Source organism: Puntigrus tetrazona, chromosome 24 (genome assembly GCF_018831695.1).
Source record: "Puntigrus tetrazona isolate hp1 chromosome 24, ASM1883169v1, whole genome shotgun sequence".
Taxonomy (NCBI): Eukaryota; Metazoa; Chordata; class Actinopteri; order Cypriniformes; family Cyprinidae; genus Puntigrus; species Puntigrus tetrazona.
This window is the reverse complement of record NC_056722.1, coordinates 2677710-2686460: the sequence shown is the minus strand read 5'-3', so window position 1 is coordinate 2686460 and position 8751 is coordinate 2677710.

The following is an 8751-nucleotide window of genomic DNA, read 5'->3' as shown; positions in this document are numbered from 1 at the left end:
ATACATAACTTCATTTATATTTAGATATTATATATCTACATAATAAATATACAAAGTATTTACACACATATGTATATATAAATACACACACATACAAATATATATCTTAAAAATATTTACATGTATACATTAATATATTTTTATATATGTATATTATGTATTTAATATCTAAAAATAAAATATTTTTCTTATATATATATATATATATATATATATATATTTAAGAAAATAAATATAATAAATATATATATATATATATAAATAAATATATATATAAATATATATATAGTATATATATATATTATATATATATTTATTTTATATATATATATATATATTTATTTTTTTATTTTCTTAAATATATATATATATATATATATATACATATATATATATATATATATATATTTTATTTTATTTTATTTATTTTGGATGCATGTAATTTGATCACATTTTATATATATATATATATATATATATATATATATATATATACATACAGTTATATTACATATATATATATATATATATATATATATATATATATATATATATATACATACATTGTTATTGTTATTATATATATATATATATATATATATATATATATATATATGTATAATATTTTTTTAAATAATCATAAATATATCAAATAGATACTGTTCTTTTGAAATTAGTTAAATAAAAAGCATGAAGCTATACAACTGCTGTAAGACTGATAATAACAGAAAATGTTTTCTTGAGCAGCACATTAGATCATGTGAGATTGGAGAGAAATGATGCTTAATATTCATCTTGTCAATTACATTTTAAAACACATCAAAACAGAAAAGTTTCTATTAAATAGTAATAATATCTTTGATAAATATATCAGTTTACTCGACCACATATCATCCTCTTCCTATTGTTATATCGAAAGTGCGCCCTTCCCTCTTTTCCAATCTTACACTAACACCGAGTTAAATAACAGACATTACGCAGCCTTCCTGAAGCCTTTCATTTCCTCTCGCTCTTTTGTTCTGAAGCCAGCGGTCTCTCTTCCGGAAATGTATGCTTTGTGTCTATATTATGGTCAGCGCCACACAATTACTCCTCCAGTGAAAAGTGAAACAACGCGAGGCATGCAGAGCATTTTGCATTATCAGCAGCTCCTTGGATAGTCTGTAACACAACTGTGAGACAACGCAGAAAGCGAGGCTGCTAAGCTCAGCTTAGCACGATATTAAGAACTTTAGAAAGGAAGTTTGGGGTGAAATGGAGTTCTGAAAACTGTCGATTCAGGATTCTGCTATGTATTTTGCATTGTCAGATAATATTTATGTACATATACATGTATATATATATATAAATTGAGAGGGAACCTTTGTCCTGCACCACCAAAACAGTGCTTTTCTGACATTCTCCGCTTAATTCAGCTTTGACCGTGAATGATGATCATTTTTCAAATTCAGCGTTGTAGAGTATTTATATTATAAATGATATTGTAAATTAGTAAAGATAATAATTGCTTACATAATAAAGTGTAATTATTATTTACTTGTATATAATATATCTCAGCACAACACAAAATAACACAGATATATTTTATTTTCAATAAAATATGTATTTATGTTGCTAAAAATTACACATTAAAGATATGCATTAATGGTAAATATTATATTCTAAAAACTAAATTATATATATTCTCAAATATATATATATATATATATATATATATATATATATATATATATATATATATATATATATATATATATATATATATATATATATATATATATTTATATATATATATATATATATATATATATATATATATATATATACACATAGAAAAATTTTTGTAAATATTTAATTAAAATTTAATTATTTTATAATTTTTTTATAATACAATACAACATTTTCTACTTTGATCAAATATTACATTTTAAAATGACAAATTAAACTATTTAAGCTATTGAAAAAACACTTTTATGATGTTTTTCCTTTTTTCAAACAAACCAAGAGTTGAATAAATGTTGCCAATATTTCATTTTAAACTTCAAGTGCATCCCACAGGAGTGAGCGACATCTCGCCGTGATTGGAATAAAAGTCACCAAAGTAAGGTTCGACTACGAGAGCACTTCTGTGTTTTGGCGCACTTTGCGCATCGCCCAATCCCAACCTGTTCATCACGAGCGCCACATGTTAGTGACATCGTAATGAGAAAAACACAACACCCACAATCGCGCTTTAGGCCCAAAGCTAAGTAGCACGCATTTGTTGTCACGGTGCAAGTATTAATAAAAGAGATTTTGTCAAAACGTAACTCGTGTTTAATTGGCCGCCAGGCGGTTTGACTGAACCGCCCCTTCAGCATCTTGCACGGCTGAGCTTCTCTCCCCTTTTTCTTGGTCTCCGCCTCACACTTTCCCTACCGCACCCCATCAATTGGCACCAAATCCCTTCTGGAAGATGTCCCTAGCAGGTTCTTGCTTCAGCTTGGCTGCGAGTAGACTGGGTGGTTTCCTTTAAACAGCTGTGGTAATTTCAGGCTTCCAATCACTGTGGTTGATTTCTGTTCATTATATTGCTGTTTCAGACCGGTAAGTAGAGCAAAAGTTTGGTTTGATTTACTCTAACTAATTCAAAATGCTCCTGAGTTTAGGTTGTCACATGCTAGCTTGCTAGCTAGCTACAAATGTCTCAGACTTCTACAAATTATTATCCTTGATGAGATGTGTGTGTGAGAAGAGGGAAGTGTGGAGATAAAGAGAATAAGGCACACATTTTTCATGACGAATTTGTTTTATCGCTTTTCTTTTTTTCTCTCAGCTTTTTTTTTTTTTTCACTTTTTCAGGTGTCTTATTTTCCAATTAAATACACACAGACCCAGTAATCGTACACATTTAAGGGTTGTTGTTTATTGTTGCAGCGTGAAGCCTGCAGGAGCACATGTATGTACATCTTGTAAATCACCGTCTCTTCGTTGTTGATTCGGCCATTGGCCGTGTTAGAAATCAGATTCAAAGTCAAGCTTTATGCGCTGCTCAATAGGATTCGCACAGAAGCCATGTTCGGCGCTAAAAAAAAAGGCCATCGTTAATATACATCGGAATTCTGACTTTATGTGTTGCTTTAAGAATTTAGTATTTTGCTTTAATTGCAGTATTTAAAAAAAGTCTAGTTGAAAAAAAAGCCAGAATTATGTAGATTTAAAGTCCAATTTTGAGGGGAAAAAATGATTTATTCTAAGAATTGCGTAGTTTACTACAAGTTTATATCAAGAATTACGACTTAACTCACAATCGTAAGTTTATATCACATAATTCTGACTATTGTAAGTTCATTTCACATTTATATCACGCAAGTCTGACTTTATAACTCACAGTTATGAGTTTATATGTCACAATTGTGAGAAAAAGTCCGATTTGTGGAATAAAAAGTCGCAAATAATTAAAAAAATTTTTTTAAGCAAGCGATGTAGACTGGCTTCCGTAAACGAAGTGTATCATTTTACAGCACTAGCGTTAGGAAACAGAATTGCAGTATTTTAGTTTTTAGCACTTTTCACAACTTCATTAAATATTATATCTTTAACGGGACCTCAAATCCAATCCCAGTGTCTATATAACCCTTTAAATTTGTCTTCATTTCGGGCTAAGAAAGCCAGCAAAGTGAGTGTACGACACAGCATCTGCGCGTATGCGACGTGTAATAGAGTCGCTCTGCCGTTGCTAAGCCTCTGTAAGGTTTGATGCATGTTTCTGTTGAAATTAATGGCGGTGGTGTTTCCTGGCATAGTGTCATTTATTTCACGGGATTGATTGGAGGCGGAAGAGCAGACAAATGTGTTTGGGAAGTGTTCTAATTTAAAATATGGCTGCCTGACCTGGAAGAGAAAGCAAAGTGGCGACCCATCCTTCATCAACATGACCTGGGTGTCCGAGGTGCCAACAAAGTTTAGCGTGCAAACAACAGTGTAGAAATATATTCTCGCTGCCGTTATACCTGAATTTGACATGGCTGCTCTACATCAAGCACAGACCGGACAGAAGCAAAAGTCGTGATACAGAGCAAATAGCACGCTTTCATTCGAGTCTGAAGAGAGGCTCATTAATAAACGATGCATAAAAATAATATATAAAATGTGAAATAATAGTTTTTCAAATAAAACTACTACTAATGAAAATCTAAATATTTATTGAATATTTCCATTTGATCTGACTGTTCAATTACTGTTTTTCAAATATATTACTATTATTTATTATTAATGATAGCAACAGCAACATATTAAAAATTGGCACCAGCTTCAAATAAGAATAATAAAATGCATTATTTAACATGGTTTAATGACTTACGCGTCCACGTTTCTAATACATGATTGTTTTATCATGTATTTATGTAACAGACATTCATTAAAATCAAAATGTTGTCATCACTTACCATCATGTTGTTCCAAACTTGCATGAATTCTTTTCTTCTGTAAGCAAGGTTTGACTTCCATAGTATTTTTCCCTCCATGTATCAGTTTGAACACCAACATTCTTCAAAATATCTTTGATTTATTTATCGGTGCGTGCTGAACGGAAGAAAGGCACTTAATTGGTTATTTATTTGGGGTGAACAATTTTAATAATAATTAAATAATTATTCGTTAAATAATAATACCAATATAATTGAATAACAATAAATAGTTACTGCGAATATCATGAATTAATCTTCCATCAAGTAATGAAGTTTATTAGCCTAACTGTAGTCTGTTTGCCATCGCCAAGCAAAAATATCAATCAAAATGTATTCAGTAAATGAATGATTGCTGCATTAATATAAAATTCGACTGGTTCATCCAATCCATTTTTTGTGCTATTCATGTATAATGTCATCTTCTGCCACCTTTACGTGTCTAGTCAGTTAGTGTTAGTTAGTTAGTGCTGTTCAGCTGCTGCCTGCTATTATCTATTATAGATGCAGGAGAGCGGAAACACATCCACTCTCCGCAGTCTCCAAAGGTGCCAAAGGATCTCTTTACACGAGTTTCAAGAGAAATAGTATGCTCTCCCAGTCATCCATTACGTTTCTTTCTGTATTCTCTGTTAAAAAAACTATTGTTGCTGTCATGGGGAGTATAGATGCTTCCGGCCCATTCATTCATGTCAAATTAATCTATAATACTTTGCAGTGAATATATGTTTCTTTTCCACATCTACGTAACTCCCAAAAAGTCACGGTATACGGTGCATACATAAAAACAGGCAGATTGGAGCTCTTAATCGCGGCTTCTAAGCTCATGAAGTGAAGAGACATTTTTAGGTATGCGGTTCTCTTAGCGCTTATGCAGTTCTTAAGAGAGTTCGATTCATTCTGAACCTTTACTTTCAAAAAAGTATATTTAGAAGTTTAAAAAGTATGTTTAAAATGTGTTCCATTGCCATGACTTCTGATCGATGAACATATGTATATATATATATATAATATTGCTTACAAAATGATTAATTTGTAATCCAACAGGTGCTTTTATTTACATAATATTTGTTTGTATGTTGTATATACTTATTATGTATATATAACACATACACATGTATATACTTTATGTATGTGTAGATATTTCTATAAAATTTCTGTTATAATTCTATATATATATATATATATATATACATATATATATATATATATAAAATAAATATAGGTATGTAAACACAAAATATTTTTAAAATATTTAATCAGTGTATATTTGTATATACATAATAAATTCCCATCTACTTTTTCTCAAGGCCTTTACTCGATTTCTCATATGTAAAATATATATATAATTAACATAAAATGGCAAAAAAAAAAAAAAAAAAATCAAATTCAAAATCAAAATGCAATTAATGCAAAGGCTACATGAATAATCAGATTCAAGTATTGACATATATTTTTAAAAATGGTAGTAAATGTGGATTCAAAGAGACAAAAAGAGAATTAACTTGACAAATGTTAACTATCTACTAGTTGTGTTGTAATATTTAACAACGACCTAATGACAATCCCAAGTATACCAAAGTTATTCAAGAAAGGATGTCACTTTCTGATGTCTCTTTTGCTTGACTATAATAGTTTCAATAATCAGAATTGACATTTCATTAATAATCTTTTATTTGACATCTCACCAGAGGAGGCACGCTCAAGGCACGCAGGTAAAGGAAATAAATAAGTTTTAAAAAGTTAAAAGGCAGATATATCCAAAACATCAAAATGAGAACTCATTTTTTGTAAATGAAACCCATTTTGTCGATAGAGCACATCAGTCTTTTTGAAGGGTAAATTAGAAGGCTTGTGTTTCCGTGGCTGTGCAGAATGCCAGTGGTAAAGTGCTCACACAACATCCTCTGTGCATACGATTTACCCTGGATTGCTTCAGGCCAATGTCTCAATAATTTTTCCTCTTTTTTTTTTTTTTCGCAGGTCCTTCCCACAAAGGACTTGACTAATGATCCATGGACAAATGAAGCATTCAAATTTATTCATTAATCATTCATCTCCAGCTCATTGAAAATGCTAAACCTCCACAAAATTAAGATTGAATATTGAAAAGTGATTGAGGGAGACAGCTCTCTGAGGAGACAGGAAAAGAGAGGATAAACAAGCGAGAAAGGGGGAAAAAAATGACAAATGACGCTGAGCGAGAGGGGGTCGAGACCAACCCAGCCTGGTTAGGTTACGCAGGTATACTCATCCGCTAGTTAAGGTCAGAGGGGTTTAAGTAGGTGTAATTAGATCCAAGAATCTAGAGAAGTGTAGAATTTCTGTCAACACAGCCCCTAATTATTCTCTTTTTCCACCACGGTGACATAGATTAATTATCTGATGAGGCAAAGCCAATTGCAATCATTCACCCCGCTAAAAATTAGATCATTCCTTGACAGTAGCGATGAAAGTCACCTGCTTCATTGTTATGGATTGGGCCGTGAGCGCCGGATGGTGGAGGAGAGTGAAGTATGCTGGGGGTTTAAGTGTTGTCTGGCGCAGTGAGCGCCCAATTACTCCGCTTATCTGAACTGTAGGCGCTTTCCTGCTCCATCCGCCGGCATCTGCGACGGGTCTGTTTGCTTGCTGCGGGACATGGCTGGGCAGCTGAGTCATCTCAGTCAGCGAGAGCAGGAACTCAGAGAGGCGCTGATTGCGCTTGACAACCCCTCCTGTTTAAATAGGCAAGCAAATGGGAATCAATGAGTGCTGGGCTAATTCGCCATTTGAAACCTGTGGGTGGAGCCGCAAAAGATGGACGCCCACATTCCTGCGCGCGCTTATAGGAAAGACCAGTGCAGTAGCACAGTGCGTGTCAGCAGCAGTGTTAACTAAACCAGCCAGGCTTTACATTCAATTCCAATCAAAAAATAAACTAGAACAGATTTTTAATATATACGTGATAAAATGCAAATATATATATATATATATATATGTAAATATATATTGTATAAACAAAAACGTATATTTTGATGATGACATCAAGCTTACAGCAATTAATATACTCACTACTTTGGGATTAGTATAGTTTGGAATGCTTAAATTGATCAGAATTGACAGAAAAGACATTTGAACGCTATAAAAGATTTCGGGTTTGAAAAAATGCTGTTCTTTTTTTAACTATTCATAGAAGAATGCTGAAAAAGTTTCAGTTTCCACAAAAATACGATGCAGGATAACTGTTTTTGACATTACTAATAATGTTGGAAATGATGTTTTTTGGCCACTGATCATCATATTAGACAAAAAGATAAAAATATTCACTTAGTTAATTACAAATTAATTACAAATTAACAACGTGATTTAATAAAACGATTTGAAAGCATAAAGAGGAGATTGCATAGACATTTCAGTTATATTTATGAAATATATGTACAGTATAAAATGATTTCTGAGTGATCAGTGTGACTGAAGACTCAAGTAACGGCTGATAAAAATTCATCTTTGCATCATAGGAATCATTTCAAACTGTATTCTAATGTGAATAAGTATATATATATATATATATATATATATATATATATATATATATATATATATGTGATCAAATAACTGAAGTCTTGGTTCCTTTTAAAAAGAATTATTTCTGACCTCAGAATTTTATTAAAGTAATGTTCACTCAAAAATAAAATACGAAACATTTCTACATCCTACATTTTACAAGTCAAACTTTCCTGAATCGGTCAGAGCTTACGCTGACAACTGAGACCATCCGAACCATTCGTGAAAAGATAAGATGGAGAAAGACAAAACAAAGGGACGAGAAAGACGGTGTGTGCCACACTCCTGAATCAAGTGCATGGGTTCAGTGCATGCCTGTTTTAAAAACCTCAGCAACCAGTTTTTCTATTAAACTGCCTTGCACTGTCAACCAGCTTGGGAACTGAGCTGGTCTAGCCATGCAGAAATTTTCTGACTAACAATTATATCAGAAACAAGATCTTTGATTACGGTCCCCGAGAGCAGCGCAGTGGGCGTTTCGCCTCTCCAACTATTACTGGCCATTCACAACTCTCCACCCTGCTCTCTGTTGTTAGCAATTGTCAATTATGCTATCCCTGGTGTAAACTTGCATAACCCGAACTGAGTGCCCAATCTTGCAGCGGCTTTCGAGATGACAGGTTTGCACGCTTTTCTATTTCGTTTTACTCTTCCCCATCTCTATACTTCAGTAGAGCTGCTTGGAAGCAGTCATTTGTTTCTCAGGAAGACACAGGGACAAAATCAGTGCAACTAGTTTTTGTAATCCGCAACCTTCGGG